The 26,531-nt window shown below is 39.9% G+C and overlaps 1 protein-coding gene across 36 annotated transcripts in view; it reads left to right on the top strand.

Moving 5' to 3' along the window:
* Positions 1-26,531, top strand: part of PTPRD (protein tyrosine phosphatase receptor type D) — a 1,783,257-nt gene that overhangs the window by 1,313,202 nt on the left and 443,524 nt on the right. The gene's annotated exons all lie outside the window — the stretch shown is intronic.

The raw sequence follows: 26,531 nt of genomic DNA, 5'->3' as shown, positions 1-26,531 counted from the left end.
CTTGTTCTGGAATTACTTCTGATTCCTCTCGAAGAGAATAAAAGCACCTTAGGATTTCTCCACAACTATTCTCCCAGTTTTGCAAAAATCAGGTGTCTGAGCAGGATGCTAGCTAGCCTGAAACCACATCAGGAGGCTACTGAGTAGATTACAAATGCACATCTAGCAACAGTATTAGAATTCTTTGCTATCTTTTCAATGTGCCTGGCATAGGATTGAGCTCAGAATTCATATTCAGAGTGTTGAAAGAGGTTACGGAAAATGTATATTACAACAAACCTATGCATGGGTTTCAAATTTGTTTGCACCAAAATAAATACTTTTTGAAATTTGATTTTTCTGTGCACATTTTGAAGTTTCTTTGTGCTTTAGGAATATATTTATGTGTTTGCACCTTTTTCTCTCAGGGGAAGTGGGAAGACTTTGTAACAGTCCCTCAAGTTACCAAATGAGATCCTCTTGAATAAACAGTTTAATCTTGTGTGGTAGAATAATTTTCTAGAATTTTTTCTCAACACCAGGTATTATACTTTATAATTTTATATTGACAATTATGCTGTATCTGGTGAATTTAGAGCAGTTTTATTTCCATTATGTGAATGGTGCTATTCTTAGTGTTTTCCAGAAGGTAGATATTTTACACATACACCCAGAGCTGGAGCACTGGAGGCGCAGGACTTTGAAATACTTGACACTTGAATTCCACCCCTCCCCCCAACCAGGCTTTTGGTGTTACATTGTGGAGTATGATCTAAAGGATGTTATAGTTAATAATAATCATTAATATTCAATTTACCTGACTACTATGCTAATGGAAATCCAGCAAAATTAATCTTTACGATAAATGTCATCTCTTGTCTATCAACTCAATGTCCAAGAAACGTCCTTAGGACCAAAAAAATCATCAAGATAATGCATGAGCAAATATGCCTTCTCGGGCCCTGCTGACTGCAGCAGTCACAAAACCCCATGATTTGGCTGAGTTTGTAGAACGCCAGCCTGAGGCATAGAAGCTTGTTTACTGATTAAAAGGAAAGCTTGAAATGACTGAAGAGAGAGTGGCATCTCTGGCGCACGTGCGCTCTCTCGCTGTTTCTTTCTCTCTCTCTCTCTCTCTCTCTCTCACACACACACACACACACACACGCACACAGGGAAGGGAGAACATGTTGGTAACGCTATTGGAGGTTGTAATGTGTGTGACACTCATTGGTAATGAGTGATAACTTTAAATTGTCCCTCATAGTTTAGGGATGGAGTGGGGAAGCAGGCTGCCCTGGACCCCTACCTGGGAATAGACATTACTTTTTGGTTCTTCGTCACCCTTCCTTGTCCCTGGTTGCCAGCATCTCATCTTCCCTGAACACTGAAGGTTGGAAAGGCTGAGAGATGAATGAGAGGCATGTTAGTTCCTAAAGGAAGGATTGAGAAAGGCCTGCAGCTGCCTTGGTTAGTAATAGGAGAAGCTCCTAAAACAAACAAACAAAAAAAATTAGAGAATTTATGTAGAGAGCAGGGAGAATGAAATCACCTCGCTTTGTATTTTGATTGACGAATCTTTAAGTAGTTTGTGCAAATTTATACCGTATCTGTCTGCCTCTAGCTGTCATCTGTTTTCTGTTGTGAAACTGGGGTACTTTATTTTTCCATCTAGATGTGAGGGTCTGGTTCTCCTCTTATCTAGAATCTTTACCCCAAGCCTGCCTTCTGACCCCACCCCAATATACTTACTTTTCAGAGTGACCTTTACTTTTCAGAGTGTGTACTTTTACAGACTTTAGAAAGAAGGTATAATAAACAATCATGTTGTTGCTTTTTAACCTTGGTGGTGGTAGTTATAAAACAGGTTTTACCATGTGCCAAGCAGCGTGATATGTTCCTTAGATAGGTTACCTAATTTATCAGCTGGGCTGTGCTGTGGGTGTGTGGTCTCCACTTTTACGTAGTGAACCGAAGGTTGGAGAGGGTGAGTATTGTATCCAAGGTGTCAAAGGGGGAAGGTGGGGATACTCGGGATGGCTGAGTCTGTGCACTCCATGGCCTCCCAGATGCAGTATCACCAATCTTTTTAAGAGTGGATTTTCCTTCTGTGTGAAGTAGAAAGGGCTCCAGGAAAAGCTCAAGTCAACAGTGGGATAGGGCTATTCCAGGTATTAGATGAGAAAGTGACAAAGTAGAGTTTGCTATATGGATCTGGGACGTCACGGTACAGGATCTAAGGCAAAAGTGAGAGCACATAGAGACCAGAGATCTGTAGCATGGAGCCAGCTTCACTGTTGGGCAGATTTGCTGGCACTCTGGCGTGCAAGACGAGAACTTCTCACAAGTGAGGAGAGGCTGAACTCTCAGAAATATAACAGGTAGTCACCAGGCCAAACATGGGACTTGAGGACTAAAATAAATAAAGGAAGACAGGAATTTTGGCATCTTAGAAATATAATAAAAAGTGAATTATCTCAAGCTTTAGGAAGGGATAATTTTTATTAGCAATTTTAGCATGTTGTAACCCAGATGTTACAAATTGCATGTCATCTTGAGTTGTCGAGTCTCGGGCTGTCAAGCTGGCCTAAGATTAGAGCATCCGTACCTACATACATGTGTTCATAAAAATATCTGTATCTATCTATACCTATATCTATACCTATCTATTTATCTATATCATGAATATAAACAATAATACCTGAACACTAAAAAGCAGCATGATGCATTCAGGGAGAGATTCAATACGTTACCACAGGGAAAGAGTAATTTTAAATGTAAGCACCCATATCTGAATTACTTTCAAGAAATCAAGTAATCAAATCTGAATATTATCTTTCACTTTGAAAGTATTGCTCTGGAAGACCCTCTATGTACTGTTCAGTATCTTAGGATGGGTCCAACTATGACTTTGTTTTGTTGTATTGCTCTATTGTTTGTCTAAAGAATTTTTTTTCATTTTATTTGAATGGTGTGGAGGCCAGTTGTTCCATCTGCTGCTTCACTCCCCAAATGCCTGCAAGAGCAAGGGCTGGGTCAGGTTGAAGCCAGGAGCCCGGAACTACATTGGTTGGTACATATAGTTGGTAGGGACTCTCATACTTAAGCCTCATCCTTAAGCCAGGATTGCACTAGCAGGAAGCTGAATTGGAAGCAGAAGAGTGAGGATTCAGTCTTTTTATTTATTTATTTATTTATTGGACAGGCGAAGTTAGACAGTGGAGAGAGAGACAGAGACAGAGACAGAGAGAAAGGTCTTCCTTCCATTGGTTCACCCCCAAAATGGCTGCTATGGCCAGTGCTGCGCGGATCTGAAGCTAGGAGCCAGGTGCTTCCTCCTGATCTCCCATGCAGGTGCAGAGCCCAAGCACTTGGGCCATCCTCCACTGCCTTCCTGGGCCACAGCAGAGAGCTGGCCTGGAAGAGGGGCAACCGGGACAGAATCCAGCTCCCCAACTGGGACTAGAACCTGGGGTGCTGGCGCCGCAAGGCAGAGGATTAGCCTAGTGAGCCACGAGCCGCGGCACCGGCCGAGGATTCAGTCTTTAACCCTAATATGGGCTATGGGCTATGGGCATCCCAAGCAGTGACTTTATTGCTTTATTGCCAAATGCCTGTCCCAAAATGCCTGTCCCAAGGATGCTTTTTGTCGCTCCCCCTCTTCGTGGAGGAACGACACTAAGCCCTGCCTAGGCTTCATATCCGAGTCACGGCACCATTATGTCGCTCCCCCTCTTCGTGGGGGAACGACACTGAACCCTGCGCTGTTCTGTCTGCTCGGCCCTCCCCGGGTTTGCTGCTGGTTCTTCCCGGGTTGGCTGCTATCCCTTCCACCTCCGTGGAAGGGCAGTTCCCCCTGGCCACATTCCCCACTTCCGCAGGGGAGCGGCACACCGCCGGCCGGCTCTTCTCGGGGGCTGCACAGGTGTTCCCTTAGATGTTCCCCATAGATGTTCCTGGTGCATGCCGTCTCTCTCCTCCTTTATAGTCCTCCTCCGCCAATCCTAACTCGGCTGCCCACACGCCGAGTACGCTGCTCTCCTCCAATCAGGAGCAAGTCCTACAGTTTATTAGTTGAACTGGAGGCAGCTGTGCGGAAGCTGTTTACTTCTCTCCCAGCGCCATATTGTGGGAGAGCAGATGCATAGAATAAGTCTTAATTCCAGTAACTCAGTCCAGTCCGGTTTGCTCCCCACACTTTTCATGGTGGGCTGTGGGAACTATTTTACTGAAATGACAATTATTTAAAATTGAGTTTCATGCTATGCTTGAATCCATTCATTCAAATTAGGTCTGAAATGGGTTGACATTGTAGTGTAGCAGGTATAGCCACCACCTGCAATGCTGGCATTCCATATGTGTTCCTGTTTGAGTCCTGGCTGCTCCACTTCTGATTGGGCTCCCGGCTAATGTGCCTGGGAAAGCAGCAGTAGATAGCCCAAGTACTTGGGCCTCTGCCACCCGTGAGGGAGAACTGGATGGAGTTCTAGCCACCTGGCTTTGGCCTGGCCCAACCCTGGCCATTGGCAGCCATCTGGGGATTGAACTGGCTGATGGAAGATGTCTCTGTTTCTGTCTTTCCCTCTCTTTGTGACTTTGATTTTCAAATATAAATCTTTGAAAACAAATTAGATTCTAAAGGATCATATCAACTATAAAATGGATATAGGATATATATATCAGGAAATGCAGTCATAAGGATTTCAGTAAAATTTTTCTTTTACTATTTATCTCACACCACTAATGTGTATTGATGTATCATTTATTTAAGATTACAAGTGTTGGCTTCACTACAAAGGATTAATATATGATTGTCTTCACATAAGGAAATGCATTCTTATGACAGTTAAGTATATTTAAAAACACAATTTTGAAATCTTTCCTGAATTGTGAAATTTCTTTTGATAGAAACAAGATCAAGATAAGTTATTTTTATTCACATATTATGTCAAGCATTTGCCAGGTTGTATGAAAATGTCTTGCTGTTAATTACTACTAGTCTGAGTGAAGTAATTTCTCCTTTAATTATTGCTTCTTTCCCAGAAGAAACTATGAAGGAGTACAAATGTGTTGGTTTGTTAGCCAGTAGGGTAATACCTCTATTTAAATTTCATTATTAAATATCCTAATTTAGCATGTGAGTTTAAATGATAATTTAAAAGGTGGGATTTATTTTAAAAATGTATATTCTAATAATTTAAACACATTTCTCCCTAATCAGAATCCTTTCCTTTCATCTTTCCATTTTATGCATCATGTATATTGCAGCTAGAAGAATCTCACAGAGCAGTTTGGGTCATCATCACCATCACTACTCTTGTTCAATGCTTGTTCTCTGTTGTATCTCATTTAATTTTGGCAGCATTCCATTTTAATCAAAGCCAACTAAGCTTCAGTACAGTATTGTTACTTGTGCATCGTCCAGTCTCACCCCTTCACTTCAAGGCTCAGGACCTCCAGTCTTCCGTCTTGAGTCCTGTAATCATTTCTGTTCTTGAACCAAGGAAATTTTGTGATGATCTTGATGAATGTTTGTTGTTGCCTGCTCTTAAAAGTAAAGCAAAGCAAAACAAAACAAAAATATTGCAACACCAAATATTTATATTTGTCTCAATTCATAATTTTAACACATTAAACATTTTATAATTCGTACTCCATGAACTTCACCTACTACCAGGATTTGGGAATTACTCAGCCAAAATAAAATCCCTTACTGTTTTTCTGTTTTTTTTTTTGTTTGTTTGTTTGTTTTTTAACCACTGGTGTAGTCATTAACTCCTACAGGTTATTGAATCTTTGAAATTAGTGATGTATAATTGAGATAACAGAAAGAGCATGTAACTAGAGCCTTTTAAATATTTCACTTTTTTTAGAATTTTTTTTAGATTTATTTATTTATTTGACAGAGTTATAGACAGTGAGAGAGAGAGACAGAGAGAAAGCTCTTCCTTCTGTTGGTTCACTCCCCAATGGCCGCCATGGCTGGCGCTGCGCTGATCTGAAGCCAGGAGCCAGGTGCTTCTCCTGGTCTCCCATGGGGTGCAGGGCCCAAGGACCTGGGCCATCCACTGCACTCCTGGGCCACAGCAGAGACCTGGACTGGAAGAGGAGCAACCGGGACAGAATCCGGTGCCCATATGGGATGCTGGTGCCACAGGCGGAGGATTAGCCTAGTGCTCCATGGCGCCGGCCCCAATGTTTCACTTCTGATCCAAAACATTCATATATTCCACCCTGTTATGTGTGGCATCTCTCTTAAGTGTTCTTTCCAAAGAGGTGGCTTTCCTCCAAATACTGTGCAGGAATTCGAAGTTGTTCTTTTCACAGTTCACAGCAAGACCACTATCTCAGTGTCCCCACTCCTGCTGCCTCAGGAAGCATGAAAGCTTAGGGAGAATTTTAATTAAATGTTGCCCAAGGCCTTTATTCTTGCTGAGAATGTAAACAAATGTACACAGACCCTACCATAAAAAAAAGCTTTCCCTTAAGTGTTGTTTTTAAAAATTGTGTCTCACCCTTTGCTATTGCTCTAACAACTGTTCGAGACTTTTGTCTAGCTATGTGCTTAAAATTGTAACATCATTTCCTTCTCAAGGAATATAATATTGTCTGCCCATTTAGGGCCTCCCTGGATATAGCAACTAATGGAGATTTGTGGATTATTATTTGACACTGACTCATTATCAAGGACTCCTACTCCTCCCCATTGCTGATTTTCTCTCTTGATTCTCTGTATTTCCAATAGATAATACACTACTGAATCATGAAATATCTCTGTAAGCAATAGTTGCTCACTTCTAATGTATGTTCTGTCTTTAAAGCTATTTTTCACATGCATTTTGGTACACTTGAGTTGTCTTCTTGCTTTTGTGTTAAATTATAAGGCTTTCTGCCAGTCCAAAGGCACTGAGGTTTTTCTTGTTTTAGGCTTTTCTGTGTAGTGCTTTATAGTATGTTTTTTTTCCAGGTTAGCAAAGGGGCCCAGTTGCTTAAGGTATGCTGTCTAAAAAAGGAATCTGATAGTTGAAGAAAAGCAGATTGAGCATATTAGTTAAAATGAATTTATTCTATATACCTCAACTTTCTGACACTCTGTATTACTCCCATGTCAAAAATGACAAAACTTAAGTACCAGAGGAGTTCATCCAAGGTGGGAAATAGATGTCTAAATAATCATGGTACAAAGTAGTGGATGTCCTAATGGGATTAGGGATCATATGTTCTCGTAAATACTGAGAAGGGGTCACTAAATCTTTGTATAGGATTAAAGGAGAGGGAGAGGAGGTGGCTGGAAACATGTAAGGAAGGCTTTGCACACACAACACATTGGATTTGATTATTCATGGATGCCTGAGTCTGTCTTGGCTGCCAAGACAGAGGTCTGAGGGTTCTAGGTGGAAGGAACAGCATGGGCAAATGTAATTTCTATATTTGAAATTGCAGTTATTTTATTTTGAATTATAGTTGTTGTGCGTGACAGTGTCGTGAGTTGGTTGGGACTAGATGTCATCAGATGGCTAGGTCCAGCATCATGTCTCTGACACAAGAGAGAATTCAAAGATGAGATGTAGGTAAAGGTAAAAGCAGTGGAACAAGATTTGTTTGCATGCAAAGAGAAAGCACACAGACAAGAGGTAGTACAGCCACTCAGGAAGGTGAGCTACATTCAGTGAGGTTTGGGGTCATCTGTTTGTGAGATGTGCAGGCACAGGGGGTGTTGTCTAGGTTAGGGTTTAATAGGGGGAGGAGTTTGGGGTGGGACGTGAGTACCACCCACTTCCTTGCCCTTTTTTGGAAATCTAGGAAATATGACATCAGGTGCATGATGGGAATAGAGGTGTCAGCTGAAGGCATTACAGTGATGCAGGCAGTAGCCACTCTGGTTATTTTTGGTGCTAGTTATGAGTGGAAAAAGTGTGGTTTTCTGAGGGTGTTGCTCAGAATGGGTTGGGCTGCTGGGAGGGGCTGATGACCTCACCTCCTCCTCGCTGGCTGTGTCCCTGCCTACATCAACAGAAGATTAGTGAGAAAAGTGGACAGAGTTTAAATTATGAAATCAATTTCTAGATCAATGGAAAGAGCTTCAATTGTTGTAAAATTATGGGAATTCAGTGATATTTAAGCTGTAGACTAACAATAATTATGAATTCAGCTTTGGGCAAGTGGAATAAGGGACAAATTTATTTTACCTAAAATAGGCAGTGAAACAAACAAAATACATATCACAGTTTCTCATGGTGGTAGACATCAGAAAAGGGAGAAATCCACTCTAAACCCTGAGCTTATCTCTACTAATGAAGCTTAAAATAAGACCCAAAGGAATGAAAATGTCTCCAGGAATCTTAACCATGTCCCAGAACAAAAACCAAGATTTTTTTTGAGATTTTAATTTACATTGTAGTCAAAGGCTAATGCTCCACTAAATAAACAAAGTAAAAAGACCAAGAATATTTATAATAATATAAAACTAATACTGCCTAATAAACATGTTAGTAATATATATTCAATAAGTTATCAAGCATAAAGAAAAGCAGAAAGTATACCCATAATGAGAAGACAAAAGTCAGCCAATTGAAATGGACTAAGAATTGACACAGATTTTAGAATTAGCAGACAAGAACATTAAAAGAAACCTTAAACTTTCATTTATGTTCAAAACAAAGTAAGTGGTGACACTCAAATATAAAAATGACCCAGGCTGGACTTCTTGAGATGAATACTATAATGTCTAAGATGAAAGACTGGAATGGAAATAAAAGTTAACAAGACATTGCAGAAAAAAAAAAAAAAGATTTCTGAACTGAAACCATAATATAAACTGTCTAAAAACAAGCAAGCAGTAGGAAATAAAAAGACATTTCTGGCCACAAATGTTGTGTATTATTTTTTCTAGAACGTATAAATTGTAATTTTTTTTAGTGGCTAGTAATTCTTATAGTCTGATACCTGCTTATTTTGGTAAACTGCGGTCTTGCTGTTCTGAATGAGGTCCTGTAGGTGGTCTGTTTTCTGAGGTGATATGAAGAAGTAACTGGTATTTGAACTGGCCTCTTCCAGCCATGAGCAGATCAGAGCAGTGACTGCTACTTTTCTCATCTAAACCAAAAGTTGAAAGGTTGTTACTGAACATGTGTACCTGTACTTAGAATTTGAGTATAGTGTTCTCTCATGGTTATCCTCTAGGTATTATTTTTTTCCTTTTAGACTTTGAAACTATGAGCAGTTTTCTTTCATTTGTAAAACAAACACTTCATCTCTTTCCCCAATTCACAAATCTCAAAGTGGCAGATCAGGGACAAGATTTACATTGGAAATTATTATAAAGTCTTTAGCTCTTACTGAATAAGTAAAATCTATATATTGCTTTACTGACTTAAACTGGTCACCTATCACATGTGGGAAAATGATTTCATGTTTTTTCAAGGCAGGGAAAGCACTGATGGTGGATATATAAAAGAATAAAGTGCCGTACCCGATTCTAAGTTCTAAACATTTATAAAGATACAGTGATTGTCTTTAATATTTTATGTTTGCAGGTTTATATCCCTGGTTTTCCTCTATAATAGGAAATAGCCTTTGCAAATAACAAGGAAAATGTTGATTAAAAAGTTTATAAAAGTCAAGGCATTTAGTCAAAATAGAAGGAATTTTGATAATTGCTTGTAGTCTTTAAAAGAGAAATCAATTTTATTTTATTTGGTTTAGTGAATGGTGATGAAATCTTACATTTTCAGGTGTATATTGTGTTTTTTTTTTTTTTTTTTGACAGGCAGAGTGGACAGTGAGAGAGAGAGACAGAGAGAAAGGTCTTCCTTTGCCGTTGGTTCACCCTCCAATGGCCGCCGCGGCCAGCGCGCTGCGGCCAGCGCACCGTGCTGATCCGATGGCAGGAGCCAGGTGCTTCTCCTGGTCTCCCATGGGGTGCAGGGCCCAAGCACTTGGGCCATCCTCCACTGCACTCCCTGGCCACAGCAGAGAGCTGGCCTGGAAGAGGGGCAACCGGGACAGAATCCGTCACCTCGACCAGGACTAGAACCCTGTGTGCTGGCGCCGCAAGGCAGAGGATTAGCCTACTGAGCCGCGGCGCCAGCCTATTGTGTTTTGCCTTTCAATTTAGTTTATATATTTTAAGTTTTTGCCCACTAATATATGAACACTTTTAGGGGAAAACTGCATCAAAATAATCAGTGTAACCTATATTATTTAAAAGGTATAATAAAAACACTAGCCATCTATCACATTGATCTGTTGTTGCATTTTCTGTTTAATCCAAAGTATAAGATCTTCACTTTGAGAAAGCTCCTCAATTTCCTAGAGTAATAATTATTAAATTATTACTACTACTAATTATTAAATATTCTATATAATACAGTTGAGAGAGATCATATCTTATTATAGAAAAATGAAGTACTCTTGAATAGAAAATAGACAAATTTCAAAACACATGCTTCTTCATTCTTTAAAGAATTTTCTCATTTTTTTAATTAGTTTTCCTTGGTTTAGAACATACAGCTGATCTTCTTTTTCTTGTTTCATTATCATACCAGATTGAGAAGGTGCTTGGAAATAAGAGGCCTGTACAACTCAGTGCATTATTATTGTACAGACTATTTCTCATTTTCTTTTTATTTCAATGTTCATTTTTGACTCTTTGGGTTAGCACTGCTTTTCTATTACTGATTCTTGGACTGGTTATAGAAAAAAGTGGCTAGATTTCTATGTATTTTTCAAAATTTAAAAGAATTTGAATCACTTATACGAGAAAAACTTTTTTTTTCATTAAGAAAAAGAAAACAGATTTTCTAATAGGTAGAAAATTGTTGAAGAAAATGGTTCCCTTCCTTCTGATATCGATATTCTTGAAGTGGAACCATTTCATTTTCACATCAAGCACTGATTTTTAGCAGCTAGCCCAGTTCATTACAGTTGGTGTTCACATGAGTAGTGGGGAGACACATTTTTTTAACCTAACACAGTAGGTCTTTGGCAGTTTTCCACCACTTTTGAGAAGAAGGGAAATCCACCCACACAGCTACGAATGTCTTTATTGTCGACTGCCAAGGCCAGATCATGTACCCTGAGGATGCTCAATAAATATTGATTGATGATGCTCTTCATCCAAGACACTCTCAGGTTAAAATTCAAGAGTGAGTGCTTAGCATTCTCATCCAGCTGTAATTACACTTTTGCAATTTCAATTTAGTTCTCAGTACTACTGTTTACAAAACTGTTCCAGTGTGAGGAAGCTCAACAAAAGTATATAAATAGTGGATAAGTAAATAAAGTAATTCTGAATGAGGTCAAATACCAGACACAGATATGTTTCTGAATGCAATCCCTTGTAAACATTATAACACAATCCATTTGTCATATTAATTCTTTTCCCTTGATATTGGGCACTTAAATATATAAGATATTGCAGTTATTATAATGTCTTCCTTGGATGATTCACAAATCTTTGATAAAAGTTGCCATTATGCTGATGTAAAGAATTAGATGGAACTCTTTTGGACAAGCATATGTGTTGTGCCACCTGCTGTGTGCACACACACCTTTGATATACAGCATAAGACTATTATCAGTTCCTTGCAAACTGTTTACCAACTATTGTATTCAGAGCATCAGTTTATTGATAATGTGAAAGAAGAACTAGATTGCTTCATCTCTGTGCATCTTAATTCTTTTTCTTTCAGTGACGTTTTAAGTTATATTTTCATGTCATAATTAGGGGGGAAATAATTCATGAAGAAAGCATCAGGGCTAGCGCCGCGGCTCAGTAGGCTAATCCTCCGCCGCTGCACTGGCACACTGGGTTCTAGTCCCGGTCGGGGCGCCGGATTCTGTCCCGGTTGCCCCTCTTCCAGGCCAGCTCTCTGCTGTAGCCAGGGAGTGCAGAGGAGGATGGCCCAAGTGCTTGGGCCCTGCACCAGTATGGGAGACCAGGATAAATACCTGGCTCCTGCCATCGGATCAGCCTCAGCATGTCGGCCCCGGCGGCCATTGGAGGGTGAACCAACGGCAAAGGAAGACCTTTCTCTCTGTCTGTCTCTCTCTCACTGTCCACTCTGCCTGTCCAAAAAAAAAAAAAAAAAAAAAAACAAAAAACAGTGATCACACTAGTCTAATGTAGTGTTGACTAAACAATTTTTTTTTTTTACATTTTGAATGTAATTTGGTAGCTAAAGTTTCCTTTTTAAATTGTTCATTTATTTATATGAGAGACATGAGGGGGAGAGAGACAGCCAAACTCTATCCAGCGATTCATTCATCAGCTGCCTGCAGTAGCTGGGTTAGGCCAAGCTAAAGCCAGGAATCAGGGCTTCAATTCATGAGGTTGGCAACTACCTGAGCCATCAGTTTCTGCCTCCCAGGGTGTTCATTAGCAGGAAGCTGAAATAGGAAACAGAGCCAGGTATTGAACCCAGGGATTCTGATGCGGGATGTGGGCATTCTAACTGGTGTCTTAGTGCTATAAATGCCTGCCCCATGATAGCTAAGATTTTAATGAATTTTAAAGATGCAAACTGAGGCCAGATATTATTAAATATTATTTCCTCCAGTCTGTACAGCTATTTGAGAAATTTGTGAATTATTTTGTTTCCTTCTAAATTTTAACTTATAGTAATAATGTCAATTTATTGTAAAAACTTTTTTAAAAATTTTATTTGACAGGGAGAGAGGGAGAGGGGAAGAGAGAGTGAGCGAGCATCCACGGTTCAGTGCCCATATTCCCACAGCAGCCAGGGCTGAGGGTGAAGCCAGGAGCCTGTACCTCCATCCAGGTCTTTCATGTGTGTGGTAGGGACCCAGCTATTTGAGCCATCACCTGCTGCCTTCCAGGGTCTTCATTAGGAGTCATACGCTGGACTGGAATAGAAGAGAGGAGGAAGGAAGTGATAGGGAGAGAGTGAGAGAAGCGGGGGAAGAGAACCTCCCAAAGTCACACTTTATATTATTTTATTTTGGAAATGTCATCACCTGTGACATGTTTGCTAGAAGTCACCAAGTGTAGCCCACAGCCAAGGGAAGTAGAATTATGCTCCACAAACTGTTGATGGGAAGAGTACCTTAAATTTCCGCATGTGTTTTCAAACCTGATTTAGCACTTAATAATGGTAAAATTATAATTTTGGCTACAAGCCCTTTTTATTTCATTTCCTAGCCCCCAAAAGGAAGCTGGATATCATTTAAAATAACCACACAACCAAATGAATTTCTGAAATTTATATAGTAGCATAAAAATATCTGAGAGATTGCTAGCTTATATATGGCAGATAATGTCTAATATCGGCACCTAAAATTTCAGCCTGTGGACCCTGATGCCCAGGCATGAGATGTATTGAATCATTTAATGGTTGTATGAATTGGTTCTTCACGTGAGCTCCATCACCACCAAATAGCTTGTTACTTTGAGGGTTCCATAATAGTCTGAATACTTAGTGTGAGACCCCTGATCCCTAAAATCTTAATGCCAAAATTCCAGATGTTTTCAATCTCTAAACTGCCAGGGTGTTACTGGGAACATAAGGTAAATGCCTTGGAGCAAAACAGTAATGTGTTTTTAATGAAGAGGGCTTTCTGTGTTGCTGAAATCTGAATCAAGAGTTTTGGCCTCTTGCAATCGCCTTTGCATACCACTCTTTGTAATGAAACATATGGCTCACATCATGGTGAAATATGTAGAGTAGAAAGAAGAAAGAACACACTCCACATGTGTCATGTCTAATGTAGGGCCATGTGTACACACCAGTGGGACTAAGACCCACCTTCAGTCCTGACATAATTAGAGCAGTAGAGTGCCCTTAGTTTGTTTTAAATACTGCAAATGGTTTCACATTTTCAAGTCATTAACACTCCTTTCATTTTGATATTTGCATTTCATTATTAAGAAACTATCCCTCAGTAATTTCTAATGAATTCTTGAAACTGATACTCAGAAATCATTAGCATTCTGAAAATAAATTATCAGTGCAGAATTATCTGGCCTTGAATTTCCCATAGTCAGATAAAAGAAGGATTTTAGAGAAAGAAAATGTATTTTGTGGCTTTTCATGAAGTGCCTTTTTGCTGTGGTCTTGTTTCTCAGTGGGACTCTGTCATTTGATATGAGAGTAGGAACTTATGATCATGCCCCCTCCAGACAAAAAAAAATAAAGTCTGCCTGCAAACATAGTAACATACTGAAAAAAGATTGGGAGCCATATGTGGGGGAACATTTATTTCTCTGGATGTGCCATCCTAGCAAAATATTTTTCCTTACAAAGTAATATATTGTGCAATGTATAATGACTATATATAATATTGATACATAATTATTGCCTTTATAATGTATGATTGGGTTCCTATCACTTGATTCTGAGATAGTCTGCTGTATTATTTGGAAGATAACAAGTGTCAGCAGAGAAAAGACATCTTACCTGACTTGAAATCCTCTTTATTTGGCACAAGAAATAGGAAGCCTGAGTGGTGGCTGCTGCTGGGCACTGGGTTAATATCTGGGCCTCGGCCTACCTCAGGTTGGTCATTAGCCTCAGAGGCCCCTTGGGTCACCTTCAGAACTGTCCAGGCCTGTCCACGCCAAGCTGAAAGGCACATCCATCTCATGCTTGGAGTTGGGTGGGTGAGGCGGTCTAGTGGCCTTTGTTCCCAGGGTATTCTGTGCTTTCTGTCACCACTGGGAGGTAAGCTTTCTTAGAGGGGGAGCTCTGTATTAGATCACTTATCTATATAGCTGTATCTTTGGATATCATAAAAATCTCTCCCTGCCATAAAGATAGACATTTTTCCTATGGGTTAACTGGAGGAGAGGGGGTGGAGAAAGTGCTTTTAATTTCAAGGGTCAGAAGGTAGGAGAAAAACCATAAATATTTCCTTTCCTGAGCACTCACCATGCTGCAGCAGGCCATTAATTCTGAAAGAGGTTTTCTGTTGAAGGAGCCCCTTCATCTGGCGACAGGATCTGTTAGTGTGGCGTTTTGTCTCCTCGGTGCCAGAGAGATGCTGCTGAGGATCCGTGTACTTACTTAATTGTGCCTTTTAGGAAAATGCTAGCAATTGGATTAAATTAGAAAAATCATAAAGTAGTTATGCTATGAAGCCTTTAAATCTGTGTCCTGTCATCACAGCTGATTTCTCTGAAGGTCTGCGCATTTCCATGAAGGTGGTACCTGCCGTTGCACTGTTATGGTCCTGACAGTAATGGTGCTTAATTTACGTTCTCAGGGAAAAAAAAATGTCCGAAAGTCAATCTCATTTCAGTGTTAAAATTTGAATCTCTTTTTGCCTCAAAGAAGATTAGGTAGGATACAGTTCTACTGGGTGCAAAAAAAAAAAAAAAAAATTGAGAATTGTACTGATATATTTAGTTCAGTGGGGAAAACTTTCCTATAAAGATGTTATACACACATACACTTGAATATGCACACACATATATAATCTTACATATATGTATGCATGTGTGTACGTGTGTCCACACTTGTCCTCCTAAGCTTCTGTAGTCTTCATGTTAAGGCAGATGCAGTGTTCGGTCTTACTCTCCCTACGCATTCCCCCCACATACATGTTTTTAATGTAGCTAAACTGGGCATCTGAGTTTCTTTGACCATCTGTGATTCATGGATTAGTGGTGCTTTGGGGTCCTTGGGTTATTTACTTTAAAAAGAAGCTTGTTTAAAGAATTTGAATGGGAAAGAGAGAGAGCGAGCGAGCGAGTGAGAGAAATATCCTGTCTCACTGGTTCACTACCCAAGCTACTGCTAGGGCTGGGCTGGGTAATAGCGGGATGTGGGTGGCAGGAATCCAGCTGCTTTAGCCTTTACCAACTGTACCCAAGGTCTGATTAGTGAGAACCTGGAGTGAGGAGCTCAGGCTGTGCATCCAGCCCACGTGCTCTTATATGGGCATCTTGACTTGGCATCTTAACAACCAGGCTAAGCACCCACCCCAGGACCTTGGTTTGTAGTTCACCTATGAAGCGAGGGATGATGGATCTTGTTCACAGTCTTAGTCTACTTTGCAAGTATATTTAAAATGGAAACTTTTAAACCTCATCTCTGTTTTTTACCTCTAGAGTGACAGAATATGGTGACCTTTAAAATAAATTTGAATTCATCCTCTTCCTTTTTCTTTTATATGCCTTACATCTTTACATATATCTTCCTATAGTCATTAACAGTATTGTTACAGATCCGTTAAACTTTTTGGGTGAATGAGCTTTATCCAGAGAGTTAGTGATTAGCTGTATGCTCTTATGACTATAACCCCTAAGAAGGTATATTTGATATATTTTATTTCTTTCAGCTAACCTTGGCATCTTCTACCTTCTGTGGTGTGGATTTGGGTTTTAAGTTATCATGGAGGAATATGATTACTCTTTCTATTCCTATTAATTACAATCAGTAATAATATTGTGTGGCATTTAGCTTTATAAAAATAACCACACTAAAAAAAGTTATAATTGATAAAAAATACAGACATTTTTGTTTATCAGTTACAATATACTTACCTAGATTGTTCTTTATTTAACTCTTAGTTTTGCTTTTTCATTTGTTTTGTTTTGTTTACTGCTAGAGTGTCCTGGTCTCTTTCTCTCCCTCTCTCCCTCTCTCTAATAGACTTTTTTTTTAAGTTGAGAGATAGAAGGAGAGACAAGAGAGGGGGGGGGGGGGAGAGAGAGAGAGACCAACCTCCCATCTACTGTTTTACTCCTCAAATGCTCCCAACAGGCAGCCTGGACCAAAGCCAGGAACTGGGGCTTAATCAAGGTCTCCCATATGCATGACAGGAACCCCATTACTTGAACTATCATTGTTGCCTCCTGGGATCTTCATGATCAGAAAGCTGTAATCAGGAACCAGAGTCGGGAATTGAACTCAGGTACTCTTTTTTTTTTTTTTTTTTTTTTTTTTTTTTTGTGACAGGCAGAGTGGACAGTGAGAGAGAGAGACAGAGAGAGAAAGGTCTTCCTTTGCCGTTGGTTCACCCTCCAATGGCCGCCGCTGCAGCCGGCGCACCGCGCTGATCCGATGGCAGGAGCCAGGATCCAGGTGCTTTTCCTGGTCTCCCATGGGGTGCAGGGCCCAAGCACCTGGGCCATCCTCCACTGCACTCCCTGGCCATAGCAGAGAGCTGGCCTGGAAGAGGGGCAACCGGGACAGAATCCGGCGCCCTGACCGGGACTAGAACCCGGTGTGCCGGCGCCGCAAGGTGGAGGATTAGCCTATTGAGCCACGGCGCCGGCCAACTCAGGTACTCTTAACACGGAACAAAATGGAGCCCTAACTGCTAGACTAAATGCCTGTCTCTGGTCTTTCGTCAGAGCTACCGTGTTAACATTCACTTTCTGTCCCCGTATTACTTGATAACAGGCTGCTAGTGCAACGTTTGCCTCCACTTAAAGATAAATTTTATCTTTTAGATCACTTGTATTTTAGGTAAAGAAATGAAATCAGCTTCTGTCGGTTTTATTTTCCTACTTGCGTCTTCATCCTACAGTTGGCTGAAGATACAAGAGAGAGAAAAAAGCTTGATGCTTTTGCTTCTTAGTTACAAACCTTTTAGTGAAAAAGAACTAAAGCTTAAATGATCCATTCATGAAATAAAACACCACAAAATGTGCCTACTGTGTTGAAGGACTACAGATAGAAGTGGTCTTAGTCACAACTTCAAAATTAATAATCCCCAAATTCTGTTATCCAGAAAAGCAAGTACAGTTTCTTACCTCAATTTACTTTCCACTTGCACCAAATAAAATCCTTTTTTTTTCCCTTGAAATAGGAAGGCAGGTCTCCAAGTCCTAAAAGGCCAATGCATTCTTCGAAACCACAGTAACATCAAAGGGAGATACACATTTCCATTAAAAATCAAAGTGATAGCTCTCCAAGCCAGACCAGGCACTTCCATGACACACACACACACACACACACACACACACATACAGGAGAGAGTGTGTGCACACAGTAAGGTCTTCTCAATTTCAGCATTTTTGACAGTAACATTCAAATGATTCATTTGAAGAAATAGAAAATAATTAAGTAGGTGGGGTTATTAGTAGATTAGGAATGAAATAACTTCTTGTTATTTTTAACTGGTGTAGTCAATTCATACATAGAATTAAGCTGTTTAAAACAAAGAGAGTAACAGCCAAAATAAGTAAGTCAAAATAAAATAAGGAACCAAAGGAAACCCCAAACACAAATAAGATCCATCTCACTCATTTTATTGTTACTTCGATACATACAACAAGGTTAAGGGGAGAAATGTTAATATAAATTAAATAAAATTACAGACATGATATTTATGCACATTATTAATTCTGACTAAATTTTTTTTTTTAATATTTTAAACTGGCAGCTTTTAGCATGGCCTGTTCTCTTTTACCATGGACATGTCCATTGTGGGGAGCAACTCGGACTAGACTAAGTTACTGGAATTAAGACTTATTCTATGCATCTGCTCTCCCACAATATGGCGCTGGGAGAGGAGTAAACAGCTTCTACACAGCTGCCTCTCACCAACTTGACAAGCTGCAGGAGCTGCTCCTGATTGGAGGAGAGCAGCGTACTCGGCGTGTGGGTAGCAGAGTTGGGATTGGTGGAAGAGGACTATAAAGGAGGAGAGAGACAACATGCACCAGGAACACCTGAGGAACATCTGAGCAGCCCCTGAGAGAGCCGGCCGGCGGTGTGCCGCTCCCCCGTGGAAGTGGGGAAAGTGGCAGGGGGGCCCGCCCCTCCACGGAGGTGGAGGGATGGCAGCCAACCCGGGAAGAACCAGCAGCAAACCCGGGAAGGGCCGAGCAGACAAAAGAACAGCTCAGGGTCCTGTGTCGTTCCTCCATGAAGAGGGGGAGCGACAGTCCATGAACTGAATAACACTGGAAAATAAAGATATACAGCTATAATTAAAAGTGTAAGACATTTCCATCAACACAACACCAGCTGAATACATGGAGGACAAGAAGAAAAGTGGCCCCTAAAAAGACAGGAAGCTACTTGGTTTCAAACTGACCAAATGTGCTTTGACAGAGGGATCCTGAGTTTGTGACCTTTGGCAAAATAGTTGAATTTTCTACTGCCCTGGTTGTTGAGACTCTCATTGTATTGGGCCCTTCCGCTTTCCCAATGTTATTAGTGCATTTGGCTACATTATTCTTTGCTTCCTCTTTAAGAAAACCAGGCAATAGGATTATGGAGCATTCTTACATTGATCCCACAAAGCTGCCTTAGATTTGTTAGTGCCCCCTGCAGTCACCCTCAAGGCCCAGATCTGAGAATAGAGTTCCACTAGCATCCTCCTTAGCAGCGTAGAGACAGGGCATACAGAGAGAAATGTTGCCATAGCATCTTCTTGCAAACACAGTATCTGGATAGATCTGCCTAAGTCAGAGGACACTAGATAAAAGAAGGAAGCAAACATGAGTCCACGAAGCACCAGGAAGGGAAGTCTCACCCCATGAAGGACACAAGGACTGCTTTTCTGAGTAGGGTTTATTAAGTGAGCCAGAGAGGATTTGGAGCAAATGTTTTACTTCCTCAGCAGAAAGTCAGAAAATTGGACTTTATGAAGGATCAGAAAGTCATGAGTGGCAGGATGAGGTTGGAAAGAACAGATATTGAAGAAATGGAAAGGGAGTTTCAGGAGGAGAACAATTTGAAGAGAAGAAAAAAATGACAACACTGAATTAAAATATTGCTTGGATCTAAATAAAGTAAGATTGACAGTGTAAAAATTTGTAAAACTGATACCTAATGTAAAAGTGTATTGAAGAAGATGAGGAAGACATGCAGAGAACAGAAGTGAAACTCTAAAATACTAGTAGTCTCCGGCAAAACACTCATAAAGAACAGAATGAGAATGAAAATGAAGCCCGTATGGGATGCCAGCGTCACAGGTGGAGGCTTAACCTACTACGCCACAATACCAGCCCCTCAAAAAAAATAAATTTCAAGAAAACTATTATTATTACAATAGAATTGTATGATTAGAAAAAATTAAAAATAGTGTACAATCCACTGAATATTGACTATTCCTGAATCTTTTTAATATTGGAAATAAAATGAACTGTAAATAGTTGATTTAATAATAATAGCAATGACAATAGCATTAGCTGACATCTGTCGGCATTTTTCTATGTTTCATTAACCATCCCATAGAAAGACTATCCCAGAGAGAGAGAGAGAGAGAGAGAGAACAAGTGTGAGCGAGCTAGATGAAAACTGAGTCAGTCATTGAACCCAGACAGTCCTTCTGGGATGTAGGTCTCCCAAGCAGCCCCTCAACTAACATCTGCAATGCAATGTATGCCACTAGTTTGTGAATTTTGAACAATAGAGTTTTTATTTTATTTTCATAAACATTTGCCTTTGTCTTGGGTTGATAGAGCTGCTGTGATAATTGCTACTACTGATTGACTTAAGTAACAGAAATTTATTGTCTAACAGTTGTGGGAGCAAGTCCAAGGTACCAGTGGGTTCCTTTGGAGGGCCATGAATAAAGGATCTGTACCATTCTTCTCTCCTTAACATAAACATGGCCATTCTATCCCTGTGTCTTTACATTGTTTTTCCTCTTTAGGCACATTGTCTGTAGGTAAATTTTCCCTTCCTATGAGAATGCCAGTCATACTGGATTAGAGCTCGCCCTCATGGCTCATTTTAGTTTGATTACTCCTGTGAAGACCTTATCTTTATGTAAGGTTATATTCTGGAATCCTACTAACAAAACATCACATATGAAAATTGGGGGAAGATGCAGTTCAACCTATAAAAGCCAACTTAGCATGCATTGATTTGTTTTCAATCTTAGTTTGGAGGATTTGTGGGATTTGCAATCAGAGGAACCATGTCTGAAAATTGCCAGCTCTGAGCATTTGGGCCAGACACTGGCTACTCCTCTGAGCCTGTTTTCCCATTTGCACATGAAGATAAATCCTACTTTGAGAAGCTTTTGTGAGATTAGATAGCTACAAGACAGGCAGCTTCTGATCTAATTAAACTGACTTGGAACTGAAGTTCTGTTTCACACAAGCTTTAGATGTTAGGGAGGTTATTTTTCCTGGATTTCAGTCTCATCTCTAAAACAAGAAATAAATGTTTACCTTGTAGAGGCATATTGTATAGAATTTTAAATGAGCCCCATAAATAGTAGCTATTAAATCAGAAAGTCTTTTCAAAAGACGTTTTATAAGTATGACAGTACTTATACTCTTTTCTTGCTTCTTTGTTACTTCTGACATCCTAAAATTTATGGGCCATTCATTCTGGCAGGCAAAGCCGTTTTTTTCTTCTAGAATATGGTGAGGCTTTGGATCTACAGCTCCATAAACATATAGGTTTTTTTCCTTTAAAACAAAATATATCAAATCTAAATCCTACTTTATTCGTAGCATACCGTGTAAGCTCTTTTCATCTTGAATTCACAGAGCCTGTGTCATCTGATGTAGGTACTGAATTAACTTCTGTCTTTTGCATTTGGAATGGTACTATGGGGTTTTTATGATCCTTAAGAGCATTGAGAAGACTCAGTGATACTATATTCTATACAGTATCATTTTCGCATGGAACCCCTTTTGAGAGTCTGACTAAATCTTGTTTTAACACTAAAGGACAGAAAATTCTTTCCTCCAATTGCTACCCCCATCCCTGATTTTAATTTTTTCTCTGATTTGATAATAGTAAAGTGGAGAACTCCGCATTTGTTCAACCACTAGTCTGTTTCAGTGGCCAAGGTTTTATATTTGTAAAACATATATATGTAATGTTTTACACAGCTGTTGCTCTCGAGAAAATCAGAATTGTCTAATGCCATATAAGAGAAATTGGGATTATGTTATTATGGCAATAATGCATATTGATTACATTCTGTTGGAATGCAGTATTATGATTTATCATCTTGTTGACTATTGTCCAAAAGATAACCCATTGCTATTGTCATAATTCTAGCCTTGAGGTCCACGTGCAGATTTTGCTGCCTTTTGGATAAACTCAGCCTGCCTTGGAAGCTGACTTTATCCACACATTAATTCCCTCTTATACCCAAATATGGTATATTTATAATAGCCAACTTACTGGCACCCGAAAATGTTTTTAACATACCAATATTTAAGTATTATGCTTGTTATTGAAGTATATTTTGTCAAATTGAGGCCTTCTGTATGGTCACAGATCTTCATCAGATACCACAAATTTCTCAGAAACTTTGCTGTGTACAGAGATAGTATTTTTCTTCACTGTGTACATATGGATATGTGTTACTCAGACCATTTATTTTAATCATAACACATACAGATATTGTCATAATTTGTTAATATTTCACACTCCTTTATTTCCAAGCAAGTAAATGCATTAGAGGTATCACCCTTGTTTAATCTTCTTTGTGTCTGACATGTATTAGCATGACGTGGGATGTAGAAAATTAACATTCAATATCATTGTTGATAGGTTCTTTGTGGCCCTATATTAAACCTTTGGTTTTATTATTAAGCAATTTTCTTTTTTAATTATTAACATGGAAAGAAAACATGTATTAAAATAAGGTTATTAATTAGAGATTTTAACTTTTGCTTGTTTATATATATAATTTTTAAGTTCTTAAACATGTACTAAGATTGAGGATTGGGCAGTAACATTTTTGTGAAGCTAGACCTGTAAAATGTTAAGAAACCTACCTTCCAGCATGTCGCTCCCCGTCTTCGTGGGGGAACGACACAGGACCCTGCGCTGTTCTTTCGTCTGCTCGGCCCTCCCTGGGTTTTCTGCTGGTTCTTCCTGGGTTGGCTACCGTCCCTTCCACCTCCGTGGAAGGGCAGTTCCCCCTGGCCACATTCCCCACTTCCGCAGGGGAGTGGCACACCGCCGGCCGGCTCTCTCGGGGGCTGCTCAGGTGTTCCCCTTAGATGTTCCCCTTAGATGTTCCTGGTGCATGTTGTCTCTCTCCTCCTTTATAGTCCTCCTCCGCCAATCCCAACTCGGCTGCCCACACGCCGAGTACGCTGCTCTCCTCCAATCAGGAGCAGGTCCTGCTGTTTATTGGTTGAACTGGAGGCAGCTGGGTAGAAGCTGTTTTCTCCTCTCCCAGCGCCATATTGTGGGAGAGCAGATGCATAGAATAAGTCTTAATTCCAGTAACTTAGTCTAGTCCGGGTTGCTCCCCACACCAGCAGCCCAGTACTAGGCCTGATGGAGTAAGCAGTGCAGCTGTCTGCAAGGCACAGCACCTTTGATGCTGTCACACCCCCTCCATCAGCCTGTGAGCTGAAAGATGAATTTGCAGCCTTGTTTTTTAACATCTTGCAAAATAACATTATTCTATGTACTCCTATGAGCAATATATGAATATTCCTTTGTTTCACAACCTTGCCAATGTGTGGTGTTTCCAATTTCTGACATTCATTCTGCTGGTGTGTAGTGGTTTCTCATTGTGATAATTAATTTGCAATTCTCCAATGTCTAACATTGTTGAGCACTTTTCATATGTTCAGTGGCCATGAAGATAATCTCTTTTGTGAATTGCCCGTTCAAAGCTTTTATTCCCACTCACCCTCCCCAAAAGAAACATAGACAATACACTAAAAAATGGATAATGTCTGGTCTGTGGTGGATACATGTTTGCAAATATCTTTTTCTGTTCTGTGGGATGTTCTCTTTAAGTTGTGTCTTTAGATGAACAGATATTTTTAATTTTAATTAGTTCCAGTTTACCAGTCTTTGTTTTTATTTTGACTTATTTTAGAAATCTTTGCCTATCCCAAGAAGAAAGATATTCTTACGTGTTGCTTTTCACAGTATTTATCTTTCATGTTTAGGCTGTAATCCATTGAATTTGTGGATAGGGAAAGATGGGAGTCAACATATATTTTTTTTTTTGACAGAGTTAGAGAGAGAGAGAGAGAGAGAGGTCTTCCTTCTGTTGGTTCACCGGCTGCTACGGCCGGCACGCGCTGATCTGAAGCCAGGAGCCAGGTGCCTCCTCCTGGTCTCCTATGCGGGCGCAGGGCCCAAGCACTTGGGCCACAGCAGAGAGCTGGACTGGAAGAGGAGCAACTGGGACAGAATCCGGCTCTCTAACTGGGACTAGAACCCGGGGTGCCAGCGCTGCAGGCAGAGGATTCGCCAAGTGAGCCACAGCGCCGGCCACATACATTTTTATTCATACAGATACCCATTTGACTCGGCACCGCTGATTGAAAAGATTATTTTATTTTCTAATGCATTTTGGGGCTGCAGTTGTGTATCAGTCAACTGCCTGAATAATGAATTGTGCATCAATCTACTGCCTGAATTTGTAGATAGGTTTCTAGACTTATTCTGTAACACTTTCTGTTCTTAAGGCAAAACATCACTCTTAACCCCTTATGTTCCATCATCCTATGCATAGGACACCTATAATGACAAATTGAGCAATAAATACACCATTTATACTAACTTTGAAATAAATATATGTCATTGAATTATTTACAGGATTGAAAGTTTGGGACATAAAGGGCTTCCATATCTTTATAAGTTTTGAAAACTTGTGGTATAAATCCTTTTCTGTTTTGCTCTTCTATAAAATTGTCATAGTTATCCTTGGTTATTTATATTTCCTTATAAGTTCTAAAGTCAGGTTTTCTATTTCACAAGGAGAACATGTTACAGTTTATATTGGTTTTATATGCACAAATCGATATAGGGAAATTGACATATTTATAATAATGAGTCTTTCAAATCGTGAACATATTGCAGTCATTGGTTATCTTTTTTATTAATGCTGTGTAATTGCATAGCAATTCTGTAAACTTGTTACATGTATTTCCTTGATTGTTTACACTGTTTTATGATATTTTAACAAGCATATTTTAAAAATGGTTGTTTTCAGGGGTAGTGGCAGGTGGATGGCACAGTAGTTAAGTTGCCTCTTGGAAAGCCTGCATCCCATATTGGAGTGCTTGGATTTAGGTCCCAACTCTGTTTCCAATTCCAGCTTCCTACCAGCTTGAAATCTGGGAGGCATTAAGTGATGGCATAAGTTCTTGGGCATTTGTCCCCACAAGGGAAACCTGGATTGAGCTCTAGGCTCCTGACTTTAGCCTTGCCCAGCCCTGGCTGTTGTCAGCATTTGAGGAGTGAACCAGTGGATGCAAGATCTCTCTGTCTTCCTTCTCTTTGTCTCTCTCTCTCTCACACACTCTAATAAATATAAATAAGTGCATGAAAATATGAGAATAATAAAAATGTTTATTTTCTAATTATTTTGAGTATATGCTATAGCTGGTTTTTCATATTGACCTTATATTTAGCAGCCTTGTTTATTTATTTATTTATTTAATTTTATACCTGTACCTTTTCACACATTGTAACACCTAGTCATGTTGACTTATGCCTGTCTTGGGAAAGACACACCTTGCATGCTGTCAGAAGCAGAACTGAGGAACACACACTGACTGTTCAAAGTGTCATTTCTTTAAAAAGCTTGTGTTGAACATTCCCTCTTTTAAGATTGCTAGCCTAACTTCAATTGTGGGACTTATCCCTGAGTAGCAACTACTTAAGGAAACCTTCTAAAATAATACTAACTACCTGTCAGTGCACTTGGTAAGATCAGCTGAGACCCAGATACATGCATTATTACATACAATAAGTTTTAATATCTATACTAAAAATATACACAGTAAATATATATTAAATAAATATACATATATAAATAATATATACATCATACTATAAGTTTTAGTCAATGATTAAACACATTTTAGACAATTTTGCTCTGAGCTGTGCAGCAGAGAATATTTATAATTGTAGGAGGCATAAATTACAAAATGTTTCAACTTAACTAATTTTCCTAAGTGGCAGGGCGCCCCTCCCTCCCTTTTTTAAGATTTGTTTTGAGAGAGAGTGAGACAGAGCCAGAGAGTGATCTTCTGTCTGTTGGTCCACTACCCAGATGACTGTGGCGGCTGCCAGGAGCTTCATCTGGGTCTTCCATATGAGTGGCAGGGGCACAAAGACTTGGGCCATCTTCCACTGCTTTTTCCAGGAGGTTAGCAGGGAATTGAACTGCAAGTGGAGCAGCTGCTTTTCCCGGGCCATTAGCAGGGAGCTGGATCCAAAGTGGAGCAGCTGGGACATGAACTGGAACTCAGATGTTGGTGTTGCAGGAAGTGGCTTTATGTGCTTAACCACAATGCCAGGCACAGGCTACTCTATTTTAAAATTCTGAAAGAGCTGGTATTGGTTTTAATACTTGATTCCTATCTAAAGAGGGTCACACTAATTTAGGTGTTGGCATAGGAAACCAAATTGCCTATCTGAGGATTTAAAGTGGGATAAGCATACTGAAGAAAATATGCACTTATTTATCTTTGTTTAACAGTGTGTGAGTAAATATTTAACACCATGTGGCCATTAGATTTTGCTGTATTCCAGACCATCTCCAAACACAGTAGCTTAGCCCAAATCCATTTATTTATCTCACAGTTCTCCAGATTGACAGTTTGAGCTGGGCTCAGATAGATGGCTCTGCTGGTTTGTACTGGGCTCAGCTGATCTTGCTTGGTCTTGAGTCTGTGGTTAGCT

The sequence above is a fragment of the Oryctolagus cuniculus genome, chromosome 1 (genome assembly GCF_051225735.1).
Source record: "Oryctolagus cuniculus isolate XC-2025 breed Fujian yellow rabbit chromosome 1, ASM5122573v1, whole genome shotgun sequence".
NCBI classification, from domain to species: Eukaryota; Metazoa; Chordata; class Mammalia; order Lagomorpha; family Leporidae; genus Oryctolagus; species Oryctolagus cuniculus.
This window is presented reverse-complemented; position numbering and strand designations above follow the sequence as displayed.